Below are 17,551 nucleotides of genomic sequence, written 5' to 3' on the forward strand. Positions count from 1 at the left end.
ACACACACATACACAAAACAGGCTTTACAGTGCATTCACCCATAGAAGAGAGCATCTCTGTGAGGGCTAGGGCTCACCTGTACTGGACTTTTGGGGATGACAACAACATTTATAATTTTGCTGCTTAAGTGATAGATATTTTTTGGCATTAACTTTTAGAATCAAAGATAACAGCAACAGCAACCATAATAGCACATTTTGATAATTAAATCTAATGACATAGATATATACTATAAAAGCATATTCTGTGTCATGGTGATTTGTCTTGCTGTTGACCACATGTTGTAGCTGTCCTCCAGGTGTGTTTTGTGATAGAAAATGCATGTGTTCAACCACATTGTTGCACGCTCTTCAAAACATTTTTTCCCCACTTTCTTGCAGAGCATCAGGGAACTGCCTTGCTAGATCTTTAGCAAAACATTTTGTTTGTAAATGTGAGATGTTAGCAAATGTCTGCATCTTCACCAGCACTAGAAACAGGGAGGTGAGTTTGGTGACGCTGCGAGGGGCTGTTAGGATTGGTGAAGCTCACCGGACACTGCGATGATTGGTCAAATTTGCATTAAAGTTGCTGTGATTGGACAAAATTGCAAGGTTTGGTAGTATCTGCATTGTTGTGATCGCCACATCACAACATCCTGGAAGGACTGCATTACAAACAAACTTAAAAAATAAAAATTGTCTCAGTCTTTGGACAAATTTGGTGACTTGGTATCTGGTGTCCTTGCTACTTGGCACTGTGAAGTTTAAACACAACAATTATGTCCAGTGACTGACAGTGAGTCATACTGCACTCTACCGAGGGCTTTACCCTCACTGGTAGTCAATAACAGCTCACACTAAAGTAGTTTGGCAAGGTGATTATTTGGGCTGCAATCTGACGTAACCTGCCCTTACGGTAAAAAAAACAAGGCACCTTGTGCTGCAGCATGATGAGCGTAAATGACTAATAGACTCCCACATGAAATGCAGGAATTCATTAATCTAAATTATTGGATCATGTAAACTAAAGCTTTCATGTGAGCAACATAATTAAAGTAATGAAATTAAAAAACTACTTCTACTTCAAAAAACATTCTGGTAGTCTGGAGTGTTCACTTGACAAAAAGGCTTCATACACAGCAACAACTGCTGATTATCACCAGTAAGACGGAGCTGACACATATTTTTCCATTCAGCGGGTGTGAGAAATGAAGTAGGAAGTGGAAAACCATCTGGTCTTGGCCATAAAATCAATCAAACAGCAGGCTGGACGCTGAGTGTTTTCTGATCAATAGTGGCAAATCTGCGCTGTGGTTACAAGCGATGAATGAAGAGAAGCACTGAGAGGAGAACAACAGCTCCCTGTGGCAGAGACAAACTATTGATGAATTTGGGCTAAGAGCAGGAAGGTGTGAGGGAGTCATGAAGAGAGAGTGTCATCAATGTCCATGTGGTATGTACTGCAGGTATCTGCAGCAGGCTCCAAATCAGTACCTTCCAGTACAAGAGCTGCATCGGCTATCAGATTGATCATTCTATTTTTTTTTTAACCTGAGCAACAACATAGTCAAGAGAATTTGGACTTTTCAGTTTCAAACCCTAAAAATATCGTACAGCTGTGAGCAGGTAGTTTCTCAGAGCCATCAAACCTGGAAGGAGAAACAAGGGAGGCAGAGTGGTGTCCTTAAGATTTCAGGAGTGTTTGGGGCAATAATTATGAGGAAAATGTGGGCGGAGGACGCACACGTTTTAGGAATGAAAGCACTTTTTAATACCAGAAAGGGGCTCTTACAGATGCATCACAGCAGCAGCCCTTCTCCCATTTTTGTCTTTAAACAGCTGAGTGATGAGCGAGATGGTAAAGCTGACCTAACAGTGAGAGGGATGACATGCAGCAGGCGTGTTCCTTTACTAACACAACTGCAAGATGATTCCTGAGACTTTTAAACCAGCAGTAGTTTTGTATGAGGGTAAAACCAAGTATGTCCGTTATACCATATCATAGAGCGCTGGAGAAATGTCACCACAAAGTGTTGCATGGTTGTTCAACCATTCAACCACTTTCAGGCCAGACACCCCTCTCTATAGCAACACTTTCCAGCTCCTCCTGGGGGATACTGAGGCATTCTCAGGCCAGGTGAGATATATAATCCCTCCAGTGTGTTCTGGGTCTAACCCAGGGCCTCCTAGCACTTGTCCGGAAAACCTCTAACACAAGGCTGGCCTTTTTGGACACAAAGGAGCAGCGGCTCTACTCCGAGCTCCCTTCAGATGTCTGAGCCTCTCACCCTATCTCTAAAGCTGAGCCCTGCCATCCTACAGAGAAAACTTAATTTGGACCACTTGTGTCTGCCATCTCATTCTTTCGGACACTACCCAAAGCTCTAAACCACAGGTGAAGGATGGAACGTAGATGGACAGGTAAATTGAGAGCTTTGCTAGCTCAGCTCCATCTTCACCACAATGGTCCTGTGCAATGCGCGCATCACCACTGACACTCCAACAAACTATTGAGGTACTGACTCTAATCCCGACCTCTTCACACTGAAACCAGTGTGTGCTGGAGGTCACGGTGTGATGATGCCAACAGAACCACATTGTCTGCAAAGAGCAGATATGTTATTCTGAGGTCAACCCCAAAGGTTGTATCATTACATACTGCAATATTAACTATGTGAACAATACAACACTGAACTGAGAGTGGGAAAAGAAGTTTTGAAGGATGTGTGTATATGTGTGAGTTTGTGCATATTTAATATTCTTTCTGCAGTTAGTGCTTATGGTGGGCGTTCTTTAGGATGCACATACTGTAGCTGCCCTCTATAAAAGTTAAATGGTGTGTGCTTATAGACCAGGGAGCATTGCAGGTGTTTTCTAACCTCTGTGCTCAAGTAACACACGGGTACAATGTTTTGTTTGGGATCCTCAGTAACACTGTGTTATCATGTCCCTTTGGTGCAAACATGCTGAATTTAAATCAGTCAAATTTGTTTTACTCGATTCAACATTTGTTACCAAGTTTCAATCTTTATACACACAAACATGCACACACACTCACACAAACACACACACACACCACCTGTGTGTCAGTGTGCTGTAATAGAGCCAAGGCAGCAGCTGCTACAGCGCTACCGTAATTCTCTGAAGTGTCGGCCAGGAACACTGTCTGATCCTCACCCAGGTATCGCATGGAAGAAAAACAAGAGCAACCGTCTGCGTGTTTATGAGTGTGTGAGCATGTCTGAGGAAGAAAATGTTTGTGAGCTTGTTACAAATGAAGTCAAGCATTTAGCAATTCTCTCCTCTGTGTCTTTGGTAATGGTATAATCACCAAAAACAGCAGCAAACAAAAAGCTCTGCCCTGTAAATGAACCCCTCCAGGATGGTGCGACGTCGCGATTGCAACAATTAATGCAAATTCAACCAGTCTCCCTTAATTCTGCACGACCCTGCAGTTTTCTCCAACAGTTTTTCCGCAAATGTTACCAATCATAGCAGTCCAAACTGTGCAAGACACTTCCCTGATGTTCTGCACGAGAGCAGGCTAAAAATGTTTCGCACTGCATGCCACATTGTGATGGAGCACAAACAACATCAACTGACAAACACCTTTCAAGCCCAAAACACATCTGGAGAATGACTGAAACTCGTTTACAACAAACATGACAAATCACCATGACAGAGGTTGCTGCATCCAGATGTATCGCACGTGCTGAAAGACTCAAGGTGAAATGAAATATGCAGATTAGTATGATAACATAAATTAATATAAACCACAAACTCAAAAGAGTGAGTTTTTTTTCCCACTGGAACAAGTTGCCTTTGATTTAAAACACATAACAAAACAAAAAAGCCTAAGACACTGCAATATGCATTGCAATTTATTAGAAAAGCTGCGGTGAAAATAGCCATTTCAGACTGCAACAATCCTGAAAAAAGCCCACGAAATCCTGAGGGGACTGGTACTGTATATATAAAGATACCTGCATAAGCCCATTGTTCCAGTGAGCCATTCATGATCAGCCCCTGCTCTACAGCTTCACGGCTCACATACTGTATTCATATTCTTGTGACTATTAGCTGCTCTCAAAAACATTGTTTGCTTAAAAAGAATCTTTGATGAAAAGCACTGAAACCAATTAAAGATCTCATCTGACACTATATGTCCCATAAGCTGATATTATTCTGATAACTCTGGTTAAAATTCTGGTTGTTGTATGTCAACTAAACAGAAAGAATGTTGTAGTTATTATTTCATATCTCTCATTTACCTACTTGAATCATTTCGATAGTGTTAAAGGATAACTTCGGTATTTTTCAACCTGGGCTCTATTTCCCCATGTGTATGTGTGCGTATGATTCATAGGTACAACTCGTTTTAAAATTGGTTCAGTATTGAGGGAGGCGGATGCAGCCAGCAGCCGTGAGGTAGATATGGGGGCAAATGTGTCCCGTATAAGTTTGCGCAATAAAAGTGCTTTTTTTCGCCACTGACCGGTTCAGATCGCCAGTGCTATCTCTGTAGATAGCATACTAAGCGTTTCCCTGACCATTCACTTCCTCCTGGCTGTGTGTGACGTCATCTCACGAGAGCTTTGCTTGTTGCCGGAAGAAAACAGAGGAGCCATGCTGAGCGCCGCTCAGAGTGGCGCTGGTTGTCCCGGAGTACAGTTGAGAGTTTTACTGCATCGGTATCATGGCTGCATATTTACCCGATTTCGAGAATGAAGATGAGCACTTTTATTACAATGGCCGCCCGTACTTATTTGAGCCCGAGTATACGGATGAGGAGCTCCTACAAATTGAAGAGCAGACAAGGATAGAGAGAGAGGGCCAACGAGCAGACGAGGGTGAAGCTGCGGCTGCACAAACGCGAATCTCTGAGGACTGGTGGTGCTCCTTGCTGTGACTCCATGCTCACAGAGGAAGAATGTCTGTGTTGCAACGAGTGGGACCTGTTGCCCAATATTCATGGTCTCGAAGTGTCCTGGGATGATACAGAAACTACCAAACGCTGTGTAACTACATTAGAGGATTTCCCCCCTCTGATCAACAGGGCAGTGCTGGATACCTTTTTTCATGTGCCCAAAATAAATTGAAGGAGGCGGCCAAAACCACAGGGACCAAATAGTCAACTATCCATCACGTAAGTATAACTAATATGTCTTTATGCATGTAATACTGATACCTAGAATTGTCTCCGAGACGCACATTTACTGTTGCGTACTTTGCCCTCGTATATATCGTACCCTGTTTTCTTCCGGCAACAAGCAAAGCTCTCGCGAGATGACGTCACACACAACCGGGAGGAAGTGAAGGGTCAGGGAAACGCTCAGTATGCTATTTACAGAGATAGCGCTGGTGATCTGAACCCGTCAGTGGCGAAAAAAAAGCACTTTTAATGCGCAAACTTATACGGGACGCATTTGCCCCCATATCTACCTCGCGGCTGCCGGCTGCATCCGCCTCCCTCAATACTGAACCAATTTTAAAACGAGTTGTACCTATGAATCATACGCACACATACACATGGGGAAATAGAGCCCTGGTTGAAAAATACCTAAGTTATCCTTTAAAACTGTTTTATGAAGCTATAAAACAGCCCTCCCTCAACACTATTCTGACTTGTGCAAATAATCTTTATGATGCTGAACCCTGGGAGGTTAAACAGTTATGACCACTGAAAAACCCACATGGCCAGGGAAGATGAAATATCAAATGTTTCGCCAGGAACAAGACATCAGACCTCGACCAGTCTGATGGCTGAGGCCAGTTTCCGAAATCAAATAAGAACAAATCTATACGTATGAGAGAAGTGGTTCATCTTAGAAAACAGAAGACTTACTCCTCCTGTCGTATTTACTTGCTGTCCTCTGTGGCAGGTTACACAAGAAACATTCTTACTACTGATCTCTTTCTCCCATCGGCCCAGCTATTTCGAGAGTGCCATTCACATCAATTTGAGCCTGTCCACTCAGCAGCCATAGGGGATCTGTACCTCCAGTTGTGAACTGCAGCTATTTCTCCAGTAATTGAACCACATACATTTGGTCGGGCTGCTTGTGAATTCACCACACGCTGGAAATTTAACACAAACAGAAAGTGAACTGTATCTTTAGGGGTTGCGAGAGAGAAAGGGTGCTGCTGGGGGGCAAGGCAGGGCAGGGGCGCTGCAGAGAATTGATGAGGGACCTTGGTGTTATCAGCCTTGCCTGGAGGCCCGCTGAATAAAGATCAACTATCCGGGACTCAGTATAAATCACCAGGAATGGGCCAGTCATGAGGAGGGAGCGATAGGAGGAGATGGGAAAAGATCGCTGTGATATACGGAGGGAATGAATGAACTGTATCACTGAGGAGGTTATGAGAGTGCGAGAGAAGCGGAGGGAAAGAGTGAGAGCCCTCTACCTGTTCACAAATAATCTATCTTTAATTGAAATCATAAATGCTGATCCTCAAGGCCCCCTCACTGTGAGCAACATCTGGCCACATGTGTTTGAACAAAACTCTCTCTGTCTCTCACTCTCCGGTGGCAGGTAAGTGGTATTGATGGAACACTGTGATGATTAATCACACATTGGACAACAATTGGACAGTGGAGAGTAAATTGTGCAGAAAGATTGTGTTGCACCACAGAAGATGATGGACTAATAATTAATGGGTCCATAACAAAGGTCCTGCTGCTGGCAATGGATACACACACACACTCACACACCAATGCAATACCACACTTTATCTTGATAAAATGCATGCATGCAAACACTCAAATGGCATATGATGGCATTTGAGTGCTGCCTAAATGATGTGCACTACACACAATACATCCTCAGTACAGCATCTCAGTATGAGGTTAATACAAATATATATATGTATATGTATGTATGTACTGACTGAATAACATTGGTTCTACCAAGTACCCATTCCCATTAAATCCATTGGTGCCAAATGTCGGTACATGAGAGCGCATCTGGGTGAGAATGCTGGGTTTTAACGTAAGACCATAGGTGGAAGTGCTGTGAAGCACCCCAAAGCCTGGAAGCATGCCACGGAGCTCTGGGGTCTGCAACAGAGCTCCACGAAGCCGCCGGATTTCATTTCAGACAGGAGGCGAAAGTGCCCTGAAGCAGGGAAGCTGGCCACTCTGTCGAGATTCCCAGTGAGCTGTAGCAATGATCTGTTGCAGTGGTTTCGATGTTTTTTCGCTATTATTTTAGTAATAGCCTAGTATCACTGCCAAAGAAGCAGACATGCATATTCACACACATGTCTATGTGTGATTAGAAAAGAGCAGAGGAGCAGACTTGCATTTTAGTCTACTACGTCACCCCTCAAAAACCACATTTTCTGTTATTGCAGAGAAAGTGAGACACTGAAAAAAGGTTCTGCTGGGTACAAGTACCAAATACTAGATACTGGTGCCAGTATCGGTTCAAATCTGAACTGTACATAACCCTAAGGACCACTGAATGGTTTAATGAGGGTAAAAAATAATTTAATTCATGTACTATCACGTGCCAATGCAGAAATTAGACCTCAACTGCATTTAACACCTCATGGAGATTTTGGAAAGTGCTCTTTAACAACACCAACAGCATCATCTTTTGGAAGAACAGAGTCCATCCCTGAAGTAGAGTTCAAGAGACCTGAAGTATCTCTGCTGAGGAGCCCTGGATCTTCTCTTGTGTCTTGTGGTGCTCACTTTATGTTGGTTTTCCTAGCTTTACTTGTCATTTATCTGTATAAATAATCTGGAGGACAAAAATGGCCTCAATGCCAAAAATCCCTCCAAGAGAAGACTTTAACGACAATTACAGAAAATGAATAATACTGTTTTGTTGTCTTTTCAGATGCTTTCATTTTGCCACAATATGATTATTTTAATTCCTAGCTCTCTGGCCATGGGCATGACGCTCTCATCTTGAGCTAAATTAAAACCCATCAGACAGACTTTGAACTAAACCAACAGAAGACCCTGCAGTTTACCATTCCTGCATTAAGGAATTTCTTAATCGTTTTTAAAAATCTTACTTTGCAAACATCTATTTGTCCCACTTCTATTAAAATGACTTGAGTTTCTACATCCCTTATCTACAACCTGTAATCTCTCGCAAAACAGTTTTTCCTTAGAGTCCCTTAGAGTTAGACTAAAGACAAAGATGTCTGTGAATTTGCACCTGGAATGATTTATGCTTAAAGTCCTGAGCTGAGATGTCATAACTGAGCCTTTCCCAGCTGCTAAATGTATTGTTCATGTGTCTGATTATTACTATTCTTTTGCATCTAAAGCATGCTGTATACAAATATAAGAATATGTAACAGTTGACATTATTATTACCAGAAAAGCCATCCCACAGACCTAATGCTTGTTCAGTCAGGGCTAATTTGAGAGCTGGTAATATGATAGAGCAACTCCCTTTATCAAACTGTCACCAGTCTGTCCTGGGACGCTCTAATTACTGAGCTCATGATGTTGCAGCTGATAAGTTGCCCAAAGCTCAGCAGCCAGAGGGGTTCATCTGTTCAGTGAAGGACGCTATGCTGCTTACAGGCGGGAGGAAGGCAATGCGGGGCAGAGAGATAAGAGAGAGACATAGGAGATAATTTAGAGATGAAAGACAAGAGAGATGAGAGAGAGAGGAAGAGTTCACCCTGACAGTGACCCTTTACCTGTGCCAGTGAGGCGGCTTAAATAATTGATTGTCAGGATTAGAGGGAGATTTTACTGTGATTTTACTGTTCTGAAGGTCAGACTCTGAGGAAATAAAACACTTTATACCATTTATAAAGGCGGGTAGGTTAAGCATTGCCACCAGAGTTTTGGATAAATGCCGGGTCAGAGTTTGATATGATAATATAAAATACTTTGCCACAACTACCATCACCTGATCACATGCATTTGTGAAGGAGCAGAGCTGAAACTAATGTTGCTGATGTTACATTAATCTCTAGGGCTGTGTACTGGCAAGAATCTGGCAATACGATACATATCATGATACAGGGGTTATGATTCATTGTATTGCAATACTGTAAGCAAGGCTATATACTGCAATATTTAAATATCAAATTTTAGGAAAATATACCACCATATGCATAAAATCTAAGTAAAAAAGCTTTTAATTGTCTTAATTGGCTTTTAATTGCTCCCATCACAGAACTAAAAACACTTGTTTTGCGGCACCCAAGGATTCACGGCACTCGACATACAGACACAACATCTCTTTAACTTCTTAAACCCCTCCTGCCCATCAGCGATGAGCATATGTAGCATATTGAAACTGAAAAAAGGTAAAAACTAAACAGAGAAAGGTGAAGACACTTGTATTTTGTAGCCAGCGATTTAACACAAACATGAATAGAAAATATTATTTACTGGTATGTCAGTTAAAGTGTAATCAGATAGTGAGCAATGAACTTCACATGACAATAATCACAACTTGGACTAAGTTTGATGAACTTCTGATTCTTTTGATCGGAGGACCCTAGCGGATTCCCATATGGTCTAACGGTTAGGATTCCTGGTTTTCACCCAGGTGGCCCGGGTTCGACTCCTGGTATGGGAACTACTTCTTTGGGCGGCAGTAGCTCAGTCCATAGGGACTTGGGTGGCCTGTTCCAAATATGGAGCGTGGACTGAGCAAGGCACCAAACCCCCAAACCTCTGACATCTCTCCACTTTGTGCATGTATGGGTCTTGTTTGTGCATGTGTGTGTGTCTTTCGGACCTGTGTGTTAATGACAAAAAGAGTGAAAAAAATGAATTTCCCCCCAGGAGGATTTATAAAGTATATAAAATTAAATTGAAATTTAAAAAAAATAAAATAAATAAAGTTATATAAATAATCGAGGAATGGACGCATATTCAGAACATTATGACTACTTCAGAGGTAGGGAGGCAGCACTTTTCTTTCATCTCTCTTGTTTGCTATGCCTGTAAATCTGATTGAATTACACTCAGTTCATGATTTTCTTAAAATGAACTACAGGATTTGCCTATGGAGAATCTAACCGAGCTAATGATGTGTAGCATGTCCGTAGAGATCAAGGTTTTAACATTTATATTTGTATGTGTGACTAGCCTAGTGGCTTAAGTAGTTCAAGCAGGAAGCCGACAACCCAGTGACCTTCAAGAGGTTTGAAACATCCAAAGAATGTGATTTATTTTTAAAACATGTAGCCACACCTGGCTACTAAAATGGACTCTGCGTTTGATTGGTTTTACGGTACTGAAAAATCAATAGTTTGTGTTTTTGAGAACAGATACAGTATCACAAAACATAACATCACAATACTCAAGGGTATTTATATTTTCTTCCACCCCTATTAATCTTACAGTTAGTTTTCTACTAATCATATTTTCTATGAAATTTCAAAAGAAAAAAAAGTAAAAAAAAAAAAAAAAAAAGTCACATTCTCAAATTGGTTTTGTCCAACCAACAGTGCAATAAATGACTTGTAATTGGTTGATTAATATAATTGTTGATGAATCTAATGATGGACAATAAAAGTGTCTTTGACTTTCATGTAGGTTTTTTTTATGTGCGTATGCTTCTTGGTATCCATTTTTATATCCTCCAGAGCATAAGAAAAATATTAAGAATTGATGTGTTCTGCCCTTGTGCTCTTTTTGTGTGATAAAAGGAAGCAGTGTATGAACAAAGTGGAGCCTAATTATATTAACACATCAGTTCCTGTGTAAAGTCTGTGAGTGCTCACAGACAGATTTGATGGGTATCTCTGTCCAATCAAATGCTCCCTGCTGTCTTGTTACTGTTGCGCTCTCTCTGATATAATGAAATGCCATGTAATGGTGGATCAATACACACTCCTACGAAAAATCTTTAATAGAAAAGCCAGCCAAGCCTCAGGGGACAGCTTAGATCCAGAAGTGTGTGTTTTTCACCCATTAACAGCACATCATAAACCCCATCATGAAGACAAGACTTGCTTCAAGCAAGTTGTTGATTACTTAAGTAGCAATAAAACACGCCATGTAAGTAGGCAAGATTAGCTTAATGTAGAGAGAAGAAAGAGAGGAGATAAAGATGGGGATCCTTTAATTGTCACACAGCTGCTCAATTTCATTTTTGCACAGATGGCAGGAAAAGAAAGCTTTGACATTTACAACACATGACAAATTTGAGTGCAGGAGCAGATTTGAACACAATGAGAAGAATGGAAAGAGGCACAGAGAAAAAAGATGAGAGACAGAGGGAAACAAAAGGAGATGATCTGAGCATCACTGCACTACAGTGTAATGGCGTAAGAGACAGGGAGCATAAATTAAACACTAAAACAATTAATATTCCAAGAGAATTACGAAGAGAAAACAAAGTCTTTGGAGAGAGAAGGAACTGGATCGACTTGAGGACGGACAAGGATGAATTCCTCTATCTGCTACTGGTTGTGTGAATCTAAAGTTTACACCATCCTCTGTGTGTATCTGAGCTGATGTAATGTACACCTCTATGGTTTGTGAGCTTGTTTCCAGACTGACACCTCACTAAGCCTGGCTGCATCCTGCTGCCCCCAGCAGTGCTGTAACTACAACTACAGCTTCAAAAGAGGCTCAGACAGCGCAAAGACAGAGGCCTTATTAGCATGCTCAACTGACGACCTCAAAAATCACAAAAACACCAAGACGTGCTTTTAATTTTTCTCTTATCATCAGCTTGCCTCTCGCTTACAGCAACTCAGAGCAGCATTATCCAGCAACAAACTGCATTAGCCAGTCGAAAAGAACTGGACTCAGTTTACTAAGGCTCAGTTTACATTACAGACTCTGGTACTCATGCAGCACCATTCTCTACGTCCTCATATTTGAGAAGCTGGAACCATGAAATGTTTTTGCATGAAAAATAATGTAAAAGATGATCAAAATAGTTGCAGATTAATTTTCTTAACAATGATTACATTACATTTCACTACTTGTCAGCACAATATTTCTTAAGCCCATGGAATTTATAAACCAATTATAATAGTTACTCTATAACACAATAATCTAAATTTGATTATGTAATATTCATTCATTTTTTTTATATGCATTTCAACCACTTGTAAAATGTCCTCTACCTAACACAAGATTAAAAATAAGAAAACATTGGTGAATCCCAGAAATGAATGGGAACTGACAAAATAAGAGCAAATCCTGGACATAAAATGGACCAGAAAATCTGATGGCATATAACTTCCTGCATGAGGCCCACTATGTGTCACCAGTGTCTCTGCGCCACAAACTGTCCAACCTTATCCCCAAATCAAAATGGAAAATAAATAAATGCTTCTGCGGGCGGCACAAAGTCAAACCTCTGTGTAGTGTCGCAAATGTACGTGTATCTAGTTTGATGTATTTAGTTTACGTGTATCTCTTAGAGACATAATACGGCTTTCCATTTTGTGCAAAAATATCTTACTGAGTGGACAATGGAGGAAAAGTGGCAAGAAAATAAGATGAGACAAATAATGCGTCTCTGTGTGCACAACAGGGGACATGACTGATGGGAGTGTTGGCTTGTTAGTGTTAATGTGGGAACACGCTGGCAGCCCAACAACATTCCCAAAAACACTTCATTAGGGGGAAATGAAAAGCACCTCCTCACACAAACACCCATGAACCACACACACACACACACACACACACAGACACACACACACACACACACACACACACACAGATTTGCTGCCTTTTGGCCCTTCACAAAGTTTTGCTTGGTTTCCACACCACATGTTTCGGCCCTCCCACTGCAGGAACCCTCATTACAGCTACAGCGCACTCATCTCATTATATAGGTTAGAAAAACACCATAGTGCTGCAGTTTTCTAACAGTGCTGAGAGTTTTAGTCTTTCTGTAGAACATGTGAATGTTAGAATGAATGTGGTTCTCCATTTCTGTGATCAACTGTTTGATGCATTTGGTTTGTACACCTAGTTGCCAAATAAAGGATGCGTTTTCATTCTAAATGAAATGTACAAACTCTGGCTGCACAGTCCTCTGAATGTGTTGTTTTAATTACACAAAACATGTTCATTTGTAACATGCATACAGAGCTGTGATACAGATACACAGTGTATATATGTGTCAGATTTAAGTGCAAAAAACAATGATGAACTGTGTAACGCTAAGAAATTCTTACAAAAAAAAATCTACAGGAAAACATATCTGTTCCTTGTACCATGTAGGTCTAAATATTTACAACAGATTATTTAAATCTGTGTTAACAGTAAACCACATAATTGTTTACAGTTATTTAAAGGTGGGGTAGGAAGAAATCCGGAATAAGCACAAAAAAAGAGCAGAATTTAAAAGCACCCCCCTTCTCTTGCAGCTCTCCCCTCTCTGTCCTAAGCCCCTCCCACCAGATGACCATGGGCACATGCATGTGCCTCATACAGTAACCCAGCAGCTTGGGAGACAGATCTTCAGCCAGAAGCTATGGTGGCTTGAATTTGGCCAGCACAAATCCCCCAGTGTTGGGTGTCACAGCGGGTTGGTGGCAAGTGGCAGCACGGGATTAAACTGCTAATGTGGCAGGGAGTCCGACCAGAGCGCAAACCCCAGCTCTAGCCCCCTGGAGCTAGGGTTTACACTGGCTTGGTTTGTGTTGCTATGGCCGCTGACTGGGGATCAGTCTCCGCAGCTGCTGTCCACTCTCCTCCTAGTGAGGTGGTCTGTAATGGCGGGGAGTGAGGCGGAAGACACACTGTGATTGGAGGCTCTAGCTAATGTTAGCTATATAAACCTAATCATGAAGTCGCAGCCATGAGCCTTTAGCTGTGAAATGCTTTGTTGATATTAATACTCATTTTATTTCATTTATTTTCAGACTCTCTTATATACTCTTTTCTTGATAACTCTGTCCTCCATTTTTGGGTTGCTCTGCAGTGTAGGCAGTTGCTGCCAATGCTGGAATAGCAGGTTTCTCTGCAGGATTCTCTGCCATTAAATCAGGCTTTCACTAAAGGGACATGAATGTTCATTAATATTTGTAGATGCAACAGCAGCCAATAGGAACGTCCTCTCTCTGACTGACTGGTAGGCTATCCAATCATTTCATTCAGCCCAAATGAAATGATTGAACGAGCTTTATTACAGATTTTTTCTTTTCAGAGCATTTTATTAATGGATTGCTATCGGGATGTAAAGATAATTTAGAAAAACATAACAAAAAATGCTTTTTAAAGTGATAGTTCAGGTTTTTGGACATGAAGTTGTGTGAAACGCTGACCATCTGTAGCTCTGATGTGACGGTGTCACTACTCTCAACGAGCCTCCTGCTCTGAGAAATGGCCCGTAGCTTACCGGAGAAAAAGTAGTTCTGAAGATGTACGGGGGACACGTAACCAAAAGGTTTTAAGCTACAAAAAAGTATGCATGTGTTTTGTTAGACTATTTCAATAATTTTAAAACATCCCCGCATTACGTCAGACCTTGCTATCAATTGGGACTATTTTCTGGCCAGTATCACTCCGCCGTGCAGGCCCGCAAGACAGCACGGCAACAGAAATCAATAAGACAGTTCATCACCACGCCGTGCAGGTGCGCAGGATAGCAACGGCTAACGAAAACTTCATCGGCTGTTTCCAACAGAGAACCAGTAGGCTATTATTAGTGAGGAAAAAGATGTACTAGCCCTATATATACCTACTACTACAGCGCAAACACCGGCTCAGGCTCACGACACACCCTCGTCAGCTGCTGTAGGTAAACAGAGGAATACCAAAATGGTGCGAACTTGTGATTTCCCCAGCTGTGGGAATAAAAACATCGCCGGCTCCCAATTCCATCGGTTTCCTGTTACAGATGTAACCCGTACACAGGTCTGCCTCCCCGTTTACAGTGCTGTACTGTTGGCTAGCTGATTATCTGCAGATAGTGTAAGTCTCCTGAGTGTTAAATCAGTTAAATCAATAGGCTGCTCAAGGCAACAACATTATTACTTCTTGTCTTGTATGCCCCTGCACAATTTTAACAAAGTAAGTTGGGTCATAACAGATTCTGGAGTGTGTGGTGGGCTCTTATTTCTGCACCATCAGCAGCACCATGATGCAACACCAGAGGGAAAACAACATAGAAAGAGAGAGTACATTAAAAAGTTGCTCCTGCTGCTTTACAGAAAAACAATGTCTACTGATTAAATGCATATTTTCAGTGGAACATTCATGAGATTGTGTTCTTTTGTAATTAAATTTCAGCATTATTCTCTCTCTCTCGCTCTCTCTCAGAGATGATGGCGCTTCAGATGCAGATGTAAAGCAAGTGCATTCAGACTAGTGTTGTCTTGGGGTGGGAATCACCAGAGGCCCCACAATATGAGATTATCACAATACCTAAGTCACGATACAATATTATTACAATTTCAAATGTGTTGCGATAACATACTGATGACTTACTGATTTACAAATGGTCTTTTTGAGGGTTAAGTACTCCTTTAAGCCTTTAAGGCTTAAACCCAAGATTAGTGTAACTAGTTCAGAATCTAAATAAATGTAACCTATTCTGTTCCTGAGTTATAATGTTGAATAATGGCCAGGGAAGTGTTTTTGCAAAACATCATGATGTCACAGTTAAGTTGACCTTTTACTTTTTGAAAATAGCAATGTAATCACTTTATCACATTACACATGTCTGTGAAATTGTGTCATGATTAGTGTAGTGAATTCTTGAGTTATTGCACAAAGGTAACAGCGACTTTAACCTTTGACAACCAAATTCTAATCAGGTCATCGTTGAGTTCAAGTGGATGTTGGTGCCAAATTTGAGGAGGTTCCCTCAAAGTGATCTTGAGATATCACATTCACATGAATGAGACAGACAAGGTCACAGTGAACCTGACCATTGACCTACAACCACCAAATTTTAATGAGTTCATCCCTGAGTCCAAATGGACAGTTGTGTCAAATATGGATATAAAAAAATTCATATTTTGGGTATTATAATGGTTTTACATGCCCTTTTTAATCCTGCACTTTGAATTGACGCACTGATGACACTTTACCTTTTTATTGTTATTATGTTACTGTGTCTTGACCTGTTTGTCTGTTTTGTGTGGATTTGTGTGGATGAAGCCAAATCATCACTTAAACTGTGAACCAAATCTACCTTCGGGTACAAATAAAGTTACCTTACCTTACCTTATCCCTCAAGGCATTCTTAAGATGTCGGGCTCATAAGAATGGAATGGACGCATGCACGGATAACGCGAAAACATAATGCCTTCAGCCATGGCTATCACTGGTGCGGTGGCATACTGAGGAAATACAGGCAGAGTGTCTGCAGATAAATACACCGCCACGCACTTCATTGTTAGTGATAGTTAAGAGGGATTACCTCTGCGTGAGTCTATAAACTGTTTTTAGGAAAATCCTGGATAGTATACCTTACAGAATAAAATGCCCTCTATCTGCTGCTGGATAAGACTGTTTGTGCTGAGCAGTTCCCTGGTGTGATTCTGTGTAACTGAGAGCAGGCTGCTGAAAAAGACCATTCAGCTCAGTAAACCTGGAAAAAAATGAAGGTTAAAGAAAGTAATAACTGCAATAGCTGGGAGCAGTGGGATCCCAGCGGAGACTGGCCAGTGATGGAACTGTGTTAGTGGGTAGCACAGGAATAAGATGTGCCCTGGATTATGAATTAGAGGATGTACGGAGGTAATCCCACGTGCACAGAGGTGCTTCATGAATACCGACTTTGTCTCTGGGAAGCCTTTCACCTGTTCTGCTGCTTTTATAGCAGGACATTTAGGATAAAGGATGCATGTAAAGGGACCCACAAGGTAACAGATGAGGTGTGCCTCAGTGTGTGTATTCATGTGCGTGTGTGTGTGTGTGGGAGGAGGCAGGATGAGGTCTGACAAATGACCAGATCACCTGTTCACACCAATTAGCTTGCACCCCTGCAGTGGAATGAAAATAAAGCACAACTGAATCTCAACTTTAGTTGACTTCAAAGGTCAGGGCTCTCTCTTATCTCTGCTGTCTGAGGTGGAGACAATTAATTGTGCTGGCCTATTTTTTATAGAGTCCAGGCACTGTTTAAAAGGAACAGGATAAACTGCACCAGACAGCAAATTCACGTTCAGTTGTTTGTGTGAGGAGGCAGAATACATTACCAAAACAAAGAACAAAAAGTTCCCTATGAGTAAAGTGTTTTATGTTCAAAGGAAACAGAGACTAAAAAAAAGGGGAAGACATGTTGTACGTGCAAAAATAAAGAACATCGCCTTTAAAGGTCCAGTGTGTAGGATTTAGGGGGAAATACTGGCAGAAACTGAACATCATATAATAAGTGTGTGAACACTGAGGAAATTCAGTGTATAATCACTTAAAAGTCAGAGTTGATGTGTTTTTGTTACCTTAGAATGAGCCGTTTATATCTACATAGGGAGCGAGTCCTTGTCCTCCATGTCTCTACAGTAGCCCAGAACAGACAAACCAAATTGGGATTTGCATGTTTGCGTTTTGCATCAGCCACTGTAGTTATCAGCCCCTCTTCAACTAGCCAAACAGCATTGTACCGCAATTTTTTTAACATGAAACTGCTTTATTTAGTATTTTTACCAGTTTAAATCATCT

General features: G+C 41.3%; 1 protein-coding gene and 1 non-coding gene across 2 annotated transcripts in view; one reads left to right on the forward strand and one right to left on the reverse strand.

Moving 5' to 3' along the window:
- tyw1 (tRNA-yW synthesizing protein 1 homolog (S. cerevisiae)) overlaps window positions 1-17,551 on the reverse strand; it is a 94,123-nt gene that overhangs the window by 16,772 nt on the left and 59,800 nt on the right. The window lies entirely within an intron of this gene.
- Window positions 9,471-9,542, forward strand: trnae-uuc (transfer RNA glutamic acid (anticodon UUC)). The gene has a single exon. It is a non-coding gene; the product is annotated as a tRNA-Glu (tRNA).

Source organism: Epinephelus moara, chromosome 2, assembly GCF_006386435.1.
Source record: "Epinephelus moara isolate mb chromosome 2, YSFRI_EMoa_1.0, whole genome shotgun sequence".
NCBI classification, from domain to species: Eukaryota; Metazoa; Chordata; class Actinopteri; order Perciformes; family Serranidae; genus Epinephelus; species Epinephelus moara.